Source organism: Copidosoma floridanum, unplaced genomic scaffold (assembly GCF_036245765.1).
Source record: "Copidosoma floridanum isolate Cflo_tuat_1 unplaced genomic scaffold, Cflo_Japanese_pri ptg000019l, whole genome shotgun sequence".
NCBI classification, from domain to species: Eukaryota; Metazoa; Arthropoda; class Insecta; order Hymenoptera; family Encyrtidae; genus Copidosoma; species Copidosoma floridanum.
This window is the reverse complement of record NW_028321896.1, coordinates 6,402,595-6,422,211: the sequence shown is the minus strand read 5'-3', so window position 1 is coordinate 6,422,211 and position 19,617 is coordinate 6,402,595. Positions and strand designations below refer to the sequence as shown.

Below are 19,617 nucleotides of genomic sequence, written 5' to 3'. Positions count from 1 at the left end.
CGTTCAAGGGGAAAATACTTGGCCCGAGATGGAAAGCGCCAAGGATGATCGATCGTCGAGAACGACAATGGAAGACTACCCTTGTGTACGGGGACACATTGTCACTTCTCTCCCGGCAGGAGCGTTGCCGTGGGGAAAAAGGCAAGCTTTGAATTCCATGAATCGTACGCGAATAAGAATTTGAAACAAAGAAGGGATTTACGTCAGCTTTTCTCCCTGCAAATGTATTTGTCTTGCAGCTTACACGCATATCTTCGTAAACACGTGTCAATGCTTTTACCGAGATGCGAAACAGCAGAGAATCCAGAGAAAAAAAGTGCGTATATACATCCCTCGCCCGGAGTAGAGGTAAAGTTGTACGCGTAAACGCGATGGGCAAGTTGAATCTCGGGCGAGAGCGATAGGGGCCGGGGAAGGACATTGAGATATGAGAACGTGGGACTTTTGCAGATATCGGAGGGGGGGAGAATGCTACTTTGTTTTTTGTGTCGCATCGTCACCCTTTCCTTTTTTCACCCTCAAAAGGCAAACAAGCACACAGATATATGTTTTTTACCCCTTTTTCTTGCGCAAAGGTTGTTGTTTTTGCATTCCTGGAAAAGTTCGATATGTCGAGTGTAGAGGCGAGATTTTTCAGCTGGTAGTAATGAAATTCCAGGAATTTTGTGTCGTAGGAACAAATATTCACAAATACTCGGGTAAGTTTTCACGGAAAAGTTTTACTGTGAGATAGTACTTTTGCCATTTTATTTTATTCCATTTTATTTTTCATTCTTTTCGACAACTATGCACTGAAGCAGTCCGGTATGTGGTCATCGGCATCATTTTTGTACGAAGGTAGTTTAAAACTCTGATTAGGTTAATGAATTATCTAGTCCTCAAAGACTAACATCATAACAGTACGTGTATGGTAAGCACTAAGGTAATTTTCAGGATCAAATCATAAAAGTTGGATGGTCAAAATTAGTAGTTTGGGCGTTTTTGCAATTATGTCAAATTCAGGGTGCGAGGCAAAAAAATCGGAGGCCTAAGTCTTTCGGTAGCACTGAGACGTCGTAGGGATATATTATATCGACTGCTTGAGTCCTTAGAAATGCTGATCAAGGATCGACTATGCTACGAAGGGAGACGTGGTTATCAGAATTAGAGGGCGAGGGATTAAATGTTATGAAAGGAAATGAAGGGTTACAAGGTTGTCGAGATTGGGATGGTAGGGTTAAGAGGTTTGATATATCATGTACATCATGTTCCTTGATTTTACCAATTTCATCTAACTGTTCGATATTTACCAACAGCATCCATGATGCAACCAAACCATCACCTTGATATTAAACTCATGACTGACAGAGTCTCAAGCAACGAAACTTTCATACCGACTACTAAGTCACACTTGTCTCTATGGGTTACCAAACATCAGTATAGTATACACTTTTAAATATCGCAGCCTGGGATGAAGTTACGACTGTTTCTAGTTATTTTTGGAAAAAAGCACCCACCTTAACTCAAATGCTATAGAAACAATATCAGAGAAAAGTTATTGTTCCACTTAAAGAATCGTCACGTACCACAATCAGTCAAACTAAGGACTCTCTGGATTGTTTTTCGCATTCTTGAATCAACCCAATGGTTGACAGAATTACGGTGCTCTTAAGATTAGTCTCGCTTGGCTAACTGCACGTCTCGGCCTCAAAGTGGAGTCCAAAAATTGCGAAAACCCGTTCAAAAATAGCCAGAGAATGCATTGCGAAACGGAGTAGAGGAAAAAAAGATCCGAACGCACGCAGCCTCATTCCACAACTGCATGGTCAACGAGTTTGAAAAACACTCGCACGGGAAAAGCCAACGGGAAAGCCACAATGCACATCACTGCCACGAGCTCGCGTAAATTCAACTTTTAAAAAGCCATTACGACCGGCACGCAGGCTACTCCTAATTTTCTTTTCATATCTGGTTTCACGATTAATTTACCTTATGATTTCCATTTTTTCCCCCTCCACCAAGCAGCCTAGTTTACCCCTCTCTCAGATTTACGCAATGCTCAAGCCAAACTCGACTGCAGGTCTAGCCCCCCCCTCCCCCCGACACGTTGAAACGCCCCGGAAAAGGAGGAAGAGACGAGGACGCGACGGCGACGAGACGATTAGCCGTGATAACGAGTAATTAATGCCGAGGTATTCATTAAAACGCTAAGCTCCCCTCGTAAAACTAAGGAGAGGTTACGGGCGCAGGTGGAAATGAACCGCCCCCCCCCCGCACAGAGAACATCAGCATAAGGAGCATGGATGGTGCACCTATATACGTATGTGTACAAGCAAGTTTTTGGAGTGGAAGCTCGTTGTAACGTCCAAATCGTGCAGTATATATAGGGATAACGAGCAACATTACACCTACACCTCGAGGAGGATCTGATTGCACGTGTGGGTGTACAATACTCGCGGAGTTACCGAGTCTACAACGTTACACCCCAGTGAAAGTTGGTCCGAGAGCGCGCGTTTTTTTTTTTGTTTTGGCGAAATTGAGCCTATATATAGTCACGCCCAGTGTTTCAATTCAGGGAGGAGTTCGCGTACACTGGGTCGTGCACACAGCTCTCGCTCTCTCCCTTTGTGCGATGAGGAGATCGTTCAAACTCCCCGGCACGAATCAGTTGCGACACGATTACTCAATCTTTTTCCATTAACGAGGCCATACACGCGAGTAGAAGCTGTTTTTGGTCTAATAGCTATTGAAATTGTTGTTGTCCAAGTACGGCAAAACTATTGAAAAATCTCCATCACTAGTGGAGTGGAGTACTCGCATGATGGTTGGACGAAGCGACTGCGCCGAAAAACAGAGCTGCACGGTGCACCCAGAAAATGTGAGGCAGCGCGTTCGTGTAGCGTGTAGTTGCGAAACGATTCCATTTCAGGGGGGGGGGGGCTATGTGTATGGCTTATTGGAGGCGGCGCATATAGTGCAAGAAAAGCCCGCTCAAGGAAAGCCATTACATGCAATCCCGCGAACATTGGCGCCACGGTTAACCAGCTAGCTCCCACTCTCCCTCTCCCCGTGTGAAACAGAGTACAAGAGATGATGGTCTGGGATCGAGGAAGGGCTGGGGCACATACAGAGGCGCAGATTTTCTCACACTCGACGGCGGGTCATTGCTATACATATATACTCACGTTCGCGGAGGAGAAGGAGGCGTTCAGCTTTCAGCTGGAGCGTGAACTTTGCGACGTACACGTGGGAGGCGAAGCTTCGTCGTCGTTCTCTCTCTTTATCTCTTCTCTCCCTCTGTACATTCTTTACGATGGCGCTTGTGTGTTATTTGCCTTGCCGAGGAGGAAGAAAAGTTCACTCCTGTCGGCGCCTAAAGTGCTGCGTGAAATAGGTGAGTTTTGGCGCACGCGTATCGACGACCAAGTTAAAAAAGCACTGCAGGGGGAGTGGCTCCTGTGACATAGAGTGACGTTTCTGGATAATGGCCAGTTGAACGGAGCATCGCTGCCGGGACATTATGTTCGACAAACACGAGCGGATCTGTGCGTTGTTCACTCCACACGCACGAACGAGCTCGTCGTGTTCCACGCACGCGTGCGCCCGGACTTTACGAAGCTAATTAGGATACGCGCGATCGAGCAGTGGAGCTGGGCTTTTTACGGCACCTACGGAGTATGAGCATCCGTAAACTCACAACGATAAAGAAAAAAAAAAAAAAAAAAAACAAACACAAGTGCCGTTGTAAATCACTTGGTTGCATGTTTGCCATCACTCAGCGCCGTGAATTCGTCATCGGCTACAGCAACCCTCCCTCAGTCGATTCAAAAGCAATACTCATCTGAACAAAACAAAACTTCCTCTCTCTATCTGCTGCCCCATCGTCCTCTTTGTTTCTCAATTCGTGCAAAAGTGCAAACAAATACGAGAGCAAACCTAACTCCTTTCACGCGACGAGGAGATGTTGGCGCTATATGGAGTAGAGGCAAAAGAGAAAGAGAGCAAACGGAGATGGGCAAAAGGAGTGTCTATGTGTGTGTGTGCTTTTTCAGCAGTGCCGTGCCCAAAAGCCGCGCCACGAGTTACCCGCGCACACACGCGGCTCTTGCGGGGCTATATACGCTCACCCATACACTCGGGTCAATGAACAACACTCGTTCTCTCTCTCTCGACACATATATACATGCGAGCTGTGCTGTGTGGCCTCTTTTTCTTACGTACACACGCCATACGTTGAGCGTACCGAGAGCGTGTTTTTTGCCTCCGCGGAGATGAAAGTGAACGTGTGCACGTGCTCGTAAGTATTGGCGATATCGTTCTTTCCTCCCGGACGGGGGATGAAAATCTACGTCGAGGACTCTTTCTCTGTTGGCCTTTCCTCCTCTCCGCAGGGAGAAATAAACGATATCCGTTATTCTGGTCCATCTCTCGTACTTTTTTGGTCACGTTGGACGATGATACCCGAGCTTCGTGGGTTTGTGTTACGATGTACGGAAATTTGAGGACAATTTTGCTAATGACAAGGCTGACTTTTTTGGATTCTTTCCACGCTCGATGCGGTCATCGTCCACATTGTCTCAGACCAAGTAAAAGTAAACACGATTCTCAGACGAGCTTTGGTAGAACTACGTGCTTCGATTAAGCTCACATTTTATTGTATGTCAGGAGTCTTGTATCACCAGCTGTGAATTAGTATTCCAACAAATTTACCATGCACATTTATTGGACAAAAAAATATTCACAAGACTCTTTGGACAATGATACAGCAGCCCATGATACCTGTACTCTATGACATTGATGTCTATTATAAAAATCTCTGCGCCACATTGATTGATGAACGAATTGATACATTTTGGTAACCTCTTCACTTCGAAGAGCGCAAGGTTACGTGGGAGACATACACTGGGTCATTTAATGGCATGTCTTTTTTTCAATCCTTTAAATACTTGCACTTTGATAAAATAAAGGATACTCTATGTAACAAGATAGTGGATCAAATTAATTTACAGAAACGTTTCATGGACAGCTTCATATATGCTTCGTACGTCAACGTCAGCCTCGAGGCAGGAGTAAGGGCTGCTGCCTAGTGTACAACAATCGATTTCTGAGACTAAACAATTAGTATCTCTCGCTAGTGCCAAATGTGCTAGGCCTGTTCACCGAGAGCATCTGCTGTGATTCATCAAGCATACAGGTACACTCGGGCATGAAAAACTGTAAGCTTGCCATGAGAGATTGGATTAGGCAGCTTATTTCCTTTGATTTTTTTTCTCTATATTTTTTTTCCCAAGGGCAATTTGTTTTCGTTCTATTGCATCTACAGCTGCACTGGGTTGGTTACAACGAGGGATCCGTTGCGGGCTCTGTTAAGGGGCTACGTTGTCGACAAAAGTCTCAACTTCGAGGAACTTGGCTTTCTATGTCTTTCTCTCACTGTGCTTATTGCGTTGAGATATAAACACATGCAGATAATGCATTATTATGCTCGAGTGTGTTTAAGGACAAATTCAGGGTTATATACAAGCCACATCGCTAATAAGCAGCACTTAGATACTTATACTCCAGAGCTGATGAAATGATTTTTAATGTGGATTTAAGTGAGATGGAAATTCAATTGATGAATACGTTAATTTCATACACGTAATGTTATACGAATCAAATTTAGGTAATAAAGCAAACAGTGCTCGTAAAGCTGAAACAAAAGAGCCAGAAACATCGTTTCAAAGCATATAGAGATGAAGAGAGAAACGAGTCGAGTAGCACACACTTCTGACACTCAGTGTCTTTATTTATGAATTTTTTTTTTTTCTTCCACGTATCTTCGTCAGTATACCAACGCGTCTCATCTGTCTTTACAAAAGAGGCATTTGTTAAGTGCAACCGGCTAACTTGATTCCACTGCAGCGCTCTCGCCTTTTTTGTATTTCCAGTGTCTGTGTGCACAAGACTTTCTTTGATGTTTCTTTACTGCCTTTGTTCTCCAATGCGTTTGCCGAACTATTCCATGTTTGTCCTATTAGACTCTTTTATTAAAGCTCATTCTTACTTGATCTTATGTATTCGAGTCATAATTTTGAGAAATATACATTGACTTTTAATTATTTCACGACTATTGTTTTTATGGATTGTGACTGAATAATTGCAATAAATGTCGACAACATTGTTCGTGTGTAAACAACTCATGACTTCAACTAAACAGACGTTTGTGTACAAACTGGACTACGTAACACGGAAAGATCAAGTCTCTATAAAAATTTGGAAATTTGTTGAAAGTATTCAAGTAACTTTGAAGCCATCAAAAGTTGTACAAGTATATTTCAAAGTGACTCTCAAGTTTTTGGTCAATTTAAAATGACTTTAAAGACATTGGTCGACTTCAAATGACATTCGATGACTTGGAGTGAGTGGTCGGTCCCTCGACATGACAACTACCGCTGATTTATCCATTGTACTTTTGATATTAAAATAATTCGGCCAAGTTGACCTTGTTACCCTTCTTTGTACTGTAATTGATAACATTTTAAAATATAACCAAAACATTTGCATTGTACCATTCTATGCAACCAAAAGAAGATAAACTATTCAACAATTAGAAAAAAGCATAATAAACATTTTCAACCTCCGATCCGTGTCATAGTTTACACGTCTGGGAGATCTCGTTATCTGTCCACGTTACACATAAGCAAACAGAGGTCAGCAAATATGTGCTGGTGGTGAACAGGGTAAATTTCTCTTTCTTCCTATTTCACGAGAGACAGAGATCTCCGGCTCTCCAGTGACTTCTGGAGAAGAGGTAAGCAATAGCCACCCTTTCAGAAGCAACAGAGTTCTTTGTGGTGTGCACTGGAGAACAGTAAGCAAGCTGGAGCTCAAGCACGTCTGGGTGTATAACGCAGCGACTACTACTACACGTGGCTCTGGGGAGCGATGCCGACATGGCAGTTTTCCGCAAAATCCACACCCACTTCTCCTCTTTTCTCTGTATCCATCAGGGATTTGCAGTTATTTAATGCACAGGGAACCGTCGGGACTTCATTTTCCTTGAACAAGCGCAAAAGGCGGATCATCTTGCTTACATTTTTTTAAACAAAGATGTAACGTTATGAATGTTTAGAAAAAAAGAAATGTATGAATATGTGAGGAGTTCTCCTAACAACTTTGAGGGAGGTGGAAACCACTAGCAGTATGGTTTTTAAGTAGTTCTGAACTCCTGAGAGTTATTTAATCAAGACTTTGTCTAATGATTTTAAATGACAACTAAAGGCACCTCATGTAAATACTTGATTCAATCACCTTCTACCAACCGCTGGTTAATTTGAAGTATTTTTTGATAGCTCTCAACAGTTAAGATGATTTGGTATTTCTTAATGATTTTGAAAGCCTCCTTATGTGATTTTTTAAACAATTTTTACGAGTTAATGAGGATGAGTTTAGAAATCTCCGAACAAAAACTGCATGAGTTTGCCTGCGCAATTAAAATTTTATTGGTCATACGGGAACCATACTACTAACCATAACTACTTGAAACTAAGGTGGCAACCATAGGCTAACATTGATTGTTGGATCATCTTTTTGTGTGTATACTTACTATTATTTACAAACGAGCTGCGTAAAATCTTAAACACAGGATATTCAAGCAACACAATCAATCTAAATCCTACTTCCCGAAAAAAGCAACAAAAAAAATCTAGTATCACTGACCAGAGTAGTGGTCAATTATCCGTCCAAACAAAGCATCAGCAATAGCAATTCATTGAGCGTAGGAACGAGGTCATGAATGAAAAAAAAAAAAAAAAAAAAAAAAAAAAGGGGGGAAGCAAGCGATTGGCCGCGGAAGAGCGCAACGTCAAACGGAACGGGAGAAAAAAAAAAGGTCGTCGTCGGGAAGTAGAAGACATAACTGCTGCGAAAGAGTCGACGTCGTCGCAGTTGTGGGAGAGGAAGGACGATTGATTTCCGGACGATCACGCTCAATAATTGCGATCGGCCTGTTACGGCACACTACACCCGTCTACACATGTATAGATGTATATGTATGTATGAAAGTGTGGTGCATACATACATTGCAGGCTGCTCCGATCTCCGCAGCTGCTCTCGGGCGCACTTTCTACTTCACTTTCGCCAAGAGTTGAGTAGGTATCTCTGCCAAGCTGTGCCGTCTTGTCCGCGCAGAGAATAGCTGCTGCGCTCGTGCGACGAGTGTACACGTAATGGGTGTATCTTTGTACTCCCAGCAGGGAGCACATCTCGGGATCGCGCCGTGTGAATTTCCCAGGGAAGGATAGTACACCTACTCCGCCTCGATGGGAAGGTGCAACAGAAAGTCGCGGGTACTGAATCGAGCTGAATGATGGTTGTGGCTGTGGTGGTACACTGCGGTAATGCCGTGGATGCGGTAATAGGTGCTATCAAGAGACGGTGATTTACGGGTACTTACGGGATTTTTGCTTTTTGCCAATATGGGTTCTCGGTGGGATACTTTTGAGAATAATCTTTTCTTTTTTTTTTTTTTTTTTTTGGAAAGTAGTCGTAATTGTTGGGTTGATTGAAATCACCCATTGTTTTGTCGTACGAGCACGGCATAAATCACTCGCGGGATGTGGATGTGCTTATTATTAATTTTTTTTTCATGCTGGTAGTGAGCGTTACGTGGTGATTTTTGGCTAGTAACGATGGTAATAAAAGAACAAAGATCTTTCCTAGAGATTGAGCGGAAGATGAAACTTTTTTTGAATTCGCATGGAAAAGACAGAGTAGTGTTACAGATACCGTAAATGAGCGACGATCAAAAGTAACGGTTGATATTTTTTATACCGATGAGTTGCTCGATAATCATTTTACAGTGCTACGGTACAACCATCTTCAGTGTGGTGATCATCAAATCAACACAAATACTCTACGGACACGCCAGTATTGTAGTATAAAAATCTTCTTCACGCGATCTACCAATATTCTTGATTGCAGAGCTCTGGAACTCTGAGCTGAAACTGTAAACCTTACCAAAATCGTTGCAAAAGCAAAAACAAAGAGAAAGAAAAAGAGGCCGAGCTCTGTTATTGATGTACTTGTTATTTCCACTCCATTCATTGCAAGCTCGCCAATATAGTCTTAAATATGGGGCGCCTCGTAATAATTTCATTAAAAACAAACTACGGAAAAATACATTGAGAGCGGGCGTTTACCCCTTTCAACTCTTTCTCTCCCATCGCTCCCTTTTACTATTCAGCAGTTCAGCCGTTATCCATCGTTAATGGCGGTCGTCGATCTCTAAAATGTGGCGCTTATCGAGCTTTCAGCCAGGCATGCGTTAGGCCGCAAAACCGCGAACCGTCGAACGGTCTCCCTTCGACCCCCTCCTGTAGCCACAAGTATGTGCTTATAATATGTGCACAAGAGAGAGTGGAACCCATTTGTAAATACTTTTTCCGAGTTCCTTTATACCTTATTGGTGAGCTTATTGGTAAAACTGACTATCCGAGGAATCCAAAGCTTATTCAGCACAACGATGGGATACTTTTAAAGACGTAAATGCGTTAAAAAGATTTTTTTTAATAAATTAAGTCTTTGAATGAAAAAATGTTAATAATAGGTGGTGATTACTAAGTAAAAAGTGATTTCACCACGGATTTTACAGTAGAAAATAAATATAAATTAAGTAGGAAATAAAACTTGTTTGAAAAAGGTAAGTTTACAGCAGACATGAGCAATAAGATGTATAATGATAAAAATATTTTAAAAATACAAAAAAATCTCAAAAAGCAGATGATAGGATTGAGAAAAGCTAAGAAAAAAAAGAAAAATACAAAACAAATATAGGAAAAGAGAAAATGAAACAGAAGAAAAGCAGAATGTTTTACCTTAGAAATTATTAATTGGTCAATAAGTTCAATAGTTTATTGGAGATAAGTTAATTTGACAAGTATTTATAAAAGTAGCTAATACAGAGTTATGTGGTTAAGGAGCTAGAGGTTGAAATTGTCGAGGCAGTGAACCAAAAAAAAGGAAAACTATGATTATTATAAAGGAAAGGATCTACTAAATAAAGCCTCCATCAATACCAATTTAAAATAGAAAGGCAATTAATACAACAAGAAGCCGTTAAGATTATTAAAGGAATAGAGAAAGAAAATGTACGAAAGTAAGGGTGTGCAAATGGTGAGTCAAGAATCAATCAGGAAGAGCTTAAAAAAAAAAGTAAAGAAAAGAAAGCAGAAAAACTTAACAACGAGTTTGAGGAACTCGGTAGCAAGTATAAGGAAGTAAATACTGCTTTGAAAAGCATCAGAAGCAAAGATTGACAATAGAATCAGCGAAATCAAGAAATGGAAATGGTAACATGATCAAAACTCTCCAAAGAACAGCTTCTACACTTTTAAAGCGTAATTCTTCACACCTAAGCTAAAATTAATCAACCAAGCTAAATTTGTAATAGAAGAAGTTTGATTACTGAAGACTCAAATCAATTGAACCAACCGTAAGCAGTTCTACGTTACTTGAGCAAAAATATTGAACAATTTTTTTTAACGTTCTAAAAAAAAAAGCCATTCGAAAAGACAACAATAATAATATTTGACAAAGCTCGAAAATCAACGAAAGCAGAATCGTACTCTGTATGTAGGAGGAGAATCGTCTTCTTTTCAGCAGTCCCAGATGCGCCATATTCGTGTACGGTTCCGCGATAGAAGGCAATAGATAAAAAGAGAGAAAACTCGGAGAATGGCTCGAGACAATCGATGCGTTACTGGAGATCTCTATATACACACCTACGATACACTTATCCATGATTCACGTGAGAGCCAACCGGTGACGGTGGAGCGTATTGAGTAAACGAAAAGATTGAGAAGGAGGGATAAAGGCGAGTTGAAAATAGAACAAGTACAAGAGATAGAGAAAGGTGCGGTATGGAAGGCCGAGACAAAGGTTACAACCGTTCCCCTTTCTCTCGCACGGATGGCAAGTCCTCCACGTTCGGTAGCCATTCTCTCTCCCTCTTTCATTGTATTTTGGCCCAACTCGAGTTATCATACGTTATTCGACATCGTCTATGAACTTTTCGGTCGAAAAGTATCTCCAGCGCACGTGCTCTCCAATACACGTAATATACATCGCATCCAAAAAATTATAGGAGTTCTATGGCCCAACATGTACAGCCTATCCACCTCTTCGCATTGTATATTGTTCAACACCCAGTTCAGGCCGTTATGGTCTCGAGGAAGAACTTGTGCTATCAGTTCGTCGATGATCGATCAGACGCACCCGCCTAGTAGCAGCCAACTTCTGGACAAGTTTTGGCTCTCCACTTGTACTGCCTTTAACAGCAAGTTCCTAGTCTTGGGCTCCAATACGTTCAATTTATTCAGCTCTTTGGACGGTTAGTAATGACAACATGTTTCCTACATGATATTTTTTTCGATTTGATTGGATTTTTAGTGGACTTGGATAATTCCCGAGCTATTAAGTATCTGAAAGATCAGAGAGGTGTAGAAAGATGACTATATAACTGGAGAACCAAGCTGTCCTGGGGTAGTTGTGAGCTAGCGGAATCGATGAAAGTATCGTTCGACGTTCCTCACCGCTACGGGAGATTAAGTTTTAAAGGGAACACAACGTAGCTGGAGGAAGAGAGGTGGGTGGAAGCTTGCGAGTTGGGATTCAATTCCGCGTGAAATTTTCCCGCTCGACGACAATACAGGTGCGCTAAATGGAATTTTCCCCACTAGCCAAACTGCTCTTCCGTATTGTTGGAAACTGAAAAGTTTTGCGCGACTTTCCAGCTGAACCCACCATTGGAAGGAAAACGTATTTAAAGCACTGGCTCTGGAATTCAAGTTGTAATTACATGACAACTTTTGACCACAAAACTGATGTCACTGTAGACACCAAATGCACTGGCAGAGCTAGCATTGAATTATCAAACCATGCATAATGCTTACAAATGCGCTTTTGGTTGCAGACCTTCGCTACACGTTACCGGACACGGGGCATTAATAACATTCAGTCCCGAGATTAAATGCACACACAACTAGTTCCGATGCAAACGCATTTCTTGCTCGGCGCACTGGTCGTCGTCCCTCCGACAGATAAGCTCTTAATCATCTTTCCCTCGCTATCGCAGTCCCCTCGGAATAAAAAAGAGTTTCCTCGATGGGTTGGACAGATTAAAGCGGTCTTGCCCCAAGTTCTCGAACTATACGAAGCAGCGGAATATCGACTCCTCCTCGAATAAATTCGCTCGATATTCACGATCACAGGGATACGGAAATAAGATGTCGCTCCACGTAGTGCTCAACCGTGTTTGTTAAAAGAAAGTTTGATGATTCATGCTTGGAGCATGAGTTACTATGTAGAGAAAAAATTGTTGCCACTACCTGGACCGGAATTGTGAAAAATTAGAAACACCCTAGCAAAGATAGCTCAATACAACGTGCCTCTCTCGCTATCCATTATTGGTTTAATGTGCTCGCGATCCAACAGAGAAATTTGAATATGCTAGTCCACAGCTTCTACTCTACCGAGTTATGCCGGGAAAAATTAATAGAAAGATGTTATATTAACGCTCCAAGGTGGGTATAATTTTATTTGATGATGAAGTTGCCTTTCTCTGTTGTACGTGAAAGTATAACAGGCAAAGAAGCGTGGAGACTATCGGAGCAGAAAATTCGGCATATTTGAACTCCAGTGGCCGGGAGAGAAAATTAATTTAATTAGCTACTCGGGGCAAGTATGCCGGCAGCCATTCCAAAATGAACGATAATTTGGATACATGAAATCAGAGGGTGCGCGTAAATTAAATTTGCTCGAGGGAGCAATTATCATTTGACTCACCCGCAAGGATGAGAGTTCCGGATAGTTGGGCATTTACTCTCCGGAAGGAATGTCGAAGAGATAACCGGCTGCGATCGTATACCTACATTCCGTAAAGCAGATTTTCTGAAAATAATCTACGACAAAGTGGGACACTTTACGAAACGAATCGGTGAAGTGAAAAATCACCTGATTTCGGATCACCACTCGACACTTGTCTTGTTTTTCGTTGGTACGTTACGACACACCGTTATAGACTGTCAAGAAAACCGATGCGATAACGTCGAGCAATATTTTCGAGTGAATTTTCCGAGCTAATTAATTTGCAAATTTATGCACGAAATTGCACCGTACTTCGATATCGGAGCACGAGGCGGAAACACCCATTGCCCCGTCACGTTTTCATACCAACGAGCCAACGTTCGAATTTTAATCGCGAAATTTGCATGATAAACTTTCCGCGACGAATTTTTCACTCGCAAAACGCCCTGACGCGAAAAAATCGAGCCGCAACTGATTATCGAAGCGAAAGTGATGCCTCGGAGGAAAACGCGCTACTCCCACTCGATTTCCAGCGCAATCGTTTAATAGGGCGGAAAATCATTAATTAAAATTCAATCGGCAGTCGAAGCTTTCGATGGCACTTTGAAAAATCGAAGCCATCGCTGAGCCACCAGAGCAACCGAGAGAACCACTCCACATTAATCCTTAACAGTTGATTGTCGAAGTCTCAAAAAATGTGAGAGCAACGGAGTCACAAGCCACCTCGAAAATTAATCAGTTCCCACTCATCTTTGGTAGCAAACAAGCATCCCAGTCCGATGGCACAGAGGCGAAAGAAAGCCCCGGCGCTAACAGCAGCTCACGCTTGGAGCAAACGAAGCTAATCCTCCGTCTTTTTATCCCACCCTCTCCTTTCTCCGCCTCCTCCTCGACCGCGAATTATCATGCAAAACGAGAAGGAGGGACTTGGGAAAGTAAGTAGCCGGCGGGCGGTGCTCTTTAATCACTTAGCGGCCGCTTCATTGTAGTAGTACTTATTTTATATATCGTGCGACAGATTGATGCTAAAGACTCGAAACTCGAACCTGTGATTTTCTTGCCGAGATAAGCGGAAGGGGGCAGGGAAACGATGACGACAAAGTTACTGCTATCGGTGATGATCGCTGCGATATATTTTTTTTTTTTTTTTTCTTACCCTCTTTTTGGCTTCAGAGAGAGATAGAGCGGGAGTGTTGTGTTTATCATCTTCGATCTTTACTTCGCACTTTCGGCTAAAAGGAGGGGGAAGAGGTGTCCACCGATTTTTAATTAACTCTTCAGATAAGAGGCATTATTTGAAGATTCCTCGTTCTTGTGGTGCCTTTTAATTGATTTTTAGTTTAACGAGTAAACTTTAGTGTGTCTTTATAGTAGATCAATAATCTCTTACACTTGCGAAGAGACGTGTTACACGTGTATACACGTAGATATTTCGCTCGCAAATTTGGTTTAACGATGCATGTTCTCGAATAAAAAGACTTGACTGCAGCGTACAACACCTTGCTTATTTCTCGGCGTCGACTCGGTACGCGTGAGCTTACATTGGCGGTCAATGTTCTTGGCTTTTGTCCAAAGTGTGCTAATACACAGTGCGCAACACAATATATACGAGGGTGACGTGGAAAAGTGACTTTTATCGTACGATTAGGCGATACATTCTGTAGGTAATAACGATATATCGTACGCAAATCAAAAAGCAGAATACAATATTATGTTCGGCAACTTGATGAAAGAGTTGAACAAAAAAAAAACAAGAGAATTTACTCATCGTAACGTATGCGTAAACAATCACGATTTCCCAGAGACTTACTCGAATGTAAATCGTGAGACCGGGAAAGTCTGATCTACGCATCCAAGTTCAAGTATAATGTCTCAACCTGAGATTGGGAGTAGTGAGGGGTAAACAACTGATTTCGCGAGAGCGCGAAAGGAACACGCGAGCGTGCAGTCAATAAAGACACATAAAGGAAACATTATCAATATTTCAAAAGCGACTTCCTCTCCGGGACGTCGCATTAGCGCAATTTTCGTCCCCCGGTCGCGCCCTATTGTATAACAACACCTGCCGCCACTTTTTCCCCCTTTGTCAGTGTTTTAATGGCCTTTTATTCCAACTCGTGTACCTAATGGCTGCAAAATGTGTTTTCGTGGTGAATTTGACAGCGTGTGTTTTTATTTCAAGGCACCGCGAAGGTGCCTTTTGACTCTGCTCTTTTGGCGATTATTTTAAAAAGTACCCTTTCAACTTTACTGAGGTTGTCTTCTTTTCGAGGCTGGTTTTTCACCACAAAGGACTGAATGGAACACTTTTGGCGGAGCTTTAAAATACAAGAGATACTCCGAGACATAAATTTGGGCAACATTTCAAGGTAAATGCGAGTTTTCAAGCGTAATTTAGTACATTTATAATTAACAGTGTCGCAAATTAACACCTTTGTCACAATCGTAACCACCACATTTGGAGCCTGTACACTCACCAAAACAAGCCTTAGATTTTTTATTTAAAAGCATATAAAATTACACATGTATCTGATCGAAATGGTTGAGTGGCATTAACTAGATCTACCTCTCAATAGGGAAGAAATGAACACATTAAAATATCTCGAGAGTCTAGAATTTATTTAATCACTACTTGGAGGCTAGACGCATTTTTCCTGGTTTGGCAACCCGATGTTAACAAAACAGTCTCGACAACGCTCATCGATTTCTGGTAATGTACATTTTATGTATTGTTGCATTGAGCACTTAAGTAAAATAACTCATTTCATATCTGTAACAGAAAGGAACGCTACCAAGACGAAGCTTTGAGATCACAAACAGCAAACGTTTACTATGTGGCGCACGGCACAAGAGTCAACAATCCCCGACCCGAAAATCGATCGAAGCCCTCCTCAAACGTAACGCGATTGGACTCGGAGCAAAACCCTTGGAGGCCTCCTGTCGTATTATTATACACTATAGCACCCACACCTCGAACAACACGCCTATTCTCCCCTGCAGCGACCAACAGCCGCAATAATTTAGTAGGTATGTAAGAGCAATGGGGCGCCAACACGCAGCACTTACCTCCACGGGGATGATGACTCCGGTGCCAACACGCGCGTAGGAGGCCAGGTCTTGAGGCGGAAATCTAGGTTCGCGTGTCGCACAACCGTGTAAGCGCTTGGCTCGTTAGGCCTCCCTGCTTCTATGTTAGATTTAGATGCGCTACGAGGGGATGCCCATCCCCATCGATCTATTACGATTGGATACCCTTGTTCGACGTGTATACGTCCTCTTGTTTGCTCTGTTGTTGTTGTTAACCCAAGAACGTGTTTAGTGCTAAATACCTCATCGCACACACTATTTTTATACACGGATTCCACTCGATTCTATATCCAGATCGCGTACCTTCCTTATCATCTCTAAGTGACTGATTAACGAGCCAATATTGTATTAGGAATACCAGGAACGCATGAAATCAACATCCTGAGCGTAAATAGATACGTGTGTACGTCTACACCTTGTGTACACACGTGTAGTGGGTCTTGTGGATGCTGAGATCCGCCAACGTAGCTGGCGCATAAACACGTGGTCTAATGAACAAGCTGATATCACGAGTTGTAAACAGTTAAACAAGTCCTGCGCGAAGAGTATATCGATCATTTACCCCGGAAAACACTTTTTAACCTATACTAACATCGCCTTCTTTCTTGTTATCTCCCTCTTTTATATCGAAGCACGACAATACGGATCTTTTAGTTGAAGGAATTGATTTGACCTTTTCAGAACACCACATGTGCCTACATACTGTAGGTATATATGTTACACCAGTACACATGTAGAGAGTAGGCCAGGGAGGCTTTGTCGAGGTGAGAGAGTAATCACAGAGGAACGAGTGTCAATGTAAGCCGTGGGGTAAATCACGTGTGTACGGAGTGGAGAGCGTCAATATTTGGGGCGCGGGCAATCGCCTGGATTATTGTAGATCCCCTGCATTTACCTGCGCGAGTGCTCGCAACGAGCAGCTTCACTTCGATTGGATTGTAATTAGCGGCCAACAATCGGAGGCTTATACGTGATATCAACCCGTGGCGTACTGTTCGCGATCGAGTTACGAAAGCTTTGGGCGAGTACCGATGAGCTCGAGAAGCTTTTACCGGCTTTGTCGAGATGTTTGTGGACAATGGGAGTGTTTTACAAGAGAAAGTACCTTCTATGCGTGGTTATCTTTGAATCTTTAATGACGACTACTATGGGCCGAACGTACCTACATTGAAAATGGAATAATTGGAATTTGAGGGTATCACCCGATCTGGCCAGAAACTCTGTGTTGTGTTGTTAGCTGTAGTACGCTACACAAGAGGTAATCTGATAAGTGTGAGGATAAGTGTCGTATACTCGAAATGAATAGTTTTTCAGTAACGTCATATTATGTACGTGTCTCAATGTAAAAGCACTATCTAAGGTCCGTACGAATAGAGGCATTTTCATCCATTGCGTGAGTTATATACTTAGATGGACGGGAGCTCTTTGGTCTTCGTTTTAAGGCCAAAATTGTGAAATCCTTCCTCTGTGCGAATTGGTTTCCGATCAGTCAATTGTAAAGAAAATCAAGAAAAACCTCTTTTGGATACTACTACCTACAGTTTTATCAATGATTTATTTTCTCAGTCATGTAAAATTTATCGCTTCAATCTATGCGTATCATGTGTCCATATACCAATTTATGACCTGTCACCATATAGAACAGATTCGTAAGGTTGTTTTGAGAGTAAGCTAGGACCGCATATTGTAACAAAATAAACATAACAGCGAGTCGAGTGCAGGCACCGGGCGACCGTAAATCAAAAAGAGAAGGTACCAGGGATCACAAAGGCGTGAAAGGCAAAAAATTATCTTCCTCTCTCTTCTCGTTACGCCTTTCATGAAACGTCTTTTACTTTTGTTACGCAACATCATCATATACCATCGAGGGAAGGCTACGTTTACCTTTCCAACTTTTATCCCTTGCGCGTTATCGAAGGCTTATTGATTCGTTCTCATGATATTCGCGTCTGCGAGAAAAGAGGGATGGATAAGTTTGAATTTTCGAGCTAGCTATAGGAGAGAGCGCCAGAGGAGGAGGTGAAACTAATTTGCCCTCTCAGCGAGTACTTTTGTTTGAGCTCTTATATCCGGTCCATGGCAGGGGGTGGGGCGTATTTACGGGTGAAAGAGGGATTCCACCGATGGGTATATGTACCACCTTTTCAGGCTGATTTGCCGAAGCTGAGAACAAATGGATCGATGTGCGGGTGAACTTCGGAGGATTAAGATGGGGCAAGGCAAAGAGAGAGGGAGGGCTCAAAGTTTTTTTAAAACTTTTTGTCTGGGGTAGAAATACTATACGTATAGGGAACTGAAACTCGAATCGGGTAGAGCTCGGGGGGAGAAAAAACTTTAATAAAGCACCTTTTGAAAAGTTTGCGGCTCGTTTGAGGAACCTCGAAAGCTCTTTAATATTATATATCACACCAATTAATAATAATTATGTTAAATTGAAGCTAAATTCTCGACGGCGCGCTGCGAGACTTTTCAATTGGTTATTTAAATTCATACATATTATTTTCGATCGATTAGTCATTCGCTTTAAAAAGCTCGTGATTTTTTATTTAAAATATTAAATAATTATTCCTTGGGAAGATGAGAAATAATAATTTACATTTACCTTTTCTTCAGCAGGTCAAATTGTCCAAATGACGATATCCTTGAATGGTTTCAGACCTAAAACCAAACAAAAATGATCCATTGTAAAAAGATCGCAAAATAATTCAAGCTTTCATGAGAAAAAAAAATTTATTGAAAGTCTATTCATAAAAACAGCAGCTCGTAAAAAAAAAAAAAAAAAAAAAAAAAAAAGGTTACGGGACACTGCTACAGCGAGTGAACAAATTTAATGCTAATTCGTTTAATCCACAAAAGAGTCGAGAGGAACCATTTCATAAGACAAAGCACAATGGGAATAAGATTATGCAAACAACTTCTTTTCCTCCTCGGATGTGCAAAGTTACGACGTAGCATCATCGACAAAGAGCTAAATTAATATCCAAGTTCTCTTTCTCTTTGCTAACACAAATCGAACGAGAGACTGTATAATCCAGAAGCCCCATTTTTCTTCATTCATGTCTTTTCTGTTATAAATGAAAAAAGTCGATTTAAGAGGGGAGGAAAGGGTACACAACGCATAGACTGCAGTTTTTCAATCCTGACGAATCGTCGTCTAATCTTGTTATACCGCAATCAATCGAAATTTGTCCTCCCCCTCTCCAACACTCATCTCATAGTGTACTAGTGCATTCAAGCGAAGCACTGGGCTCCCCCGCGTTCTTTTTACCATTGCACGTGCCAAGCATCCATAAGAAACAAAGCAATCCGGCTTAACCAGCCAGTGTACACACACTCTTCCGAAGAGATGCTCTTGCACGCGCGTCTTTACTCACACCGTTACAGCGTATACACACGTTCGCTTGCATCGATCGACAGACGGATAGGCTAGAGAAAAAAAAAAGACAGACAGCGCACCTCTCGCGAGAATGCCAAGTGCGCTTAGGTGTACTCACTGCCGTGTGACTTTTGTTTTTTTTTCTTCTGTCCCCATAGGAGAGCTATACACGTCCGAGTGTCGCTCAGGACGTCCGAGAGTGACTTTGCACGCTCGGTTTGCCTGATGAATTGAGCGCGTGATTGCGTTCGATTGGAACTGCGGAACGGATAGGTAACAGCGGCCGAGAGTCGTTGCTCTTTGAAATTGAATCCTCGTCGGCTTTTTCC

The 19,617-nt window shown here is 42.1% G+C and overlaps 1 protein-coding gene across 1 annotated transcript in view; it reads right to left on the bottom strand.

The window, feature by feature from the left end:
• Positions 1–19,617, bottom strand: part of Tpst (tyrosylprotein sulfotransferase) — a 124,557-nt gene that overhangs the window by 81,961 nt on the left and 22,979 nt on the right. Inside the window, exon 3 of the mRNA XM_089592665.1 lies at positions 18,515–18,570. The gene's annotated coding sequence lies outside the window, so the exon portion shown is untranslated. The remainder of the gene's footprint in view (positions 1–18,514; positions 18,571–19,617) is intronic.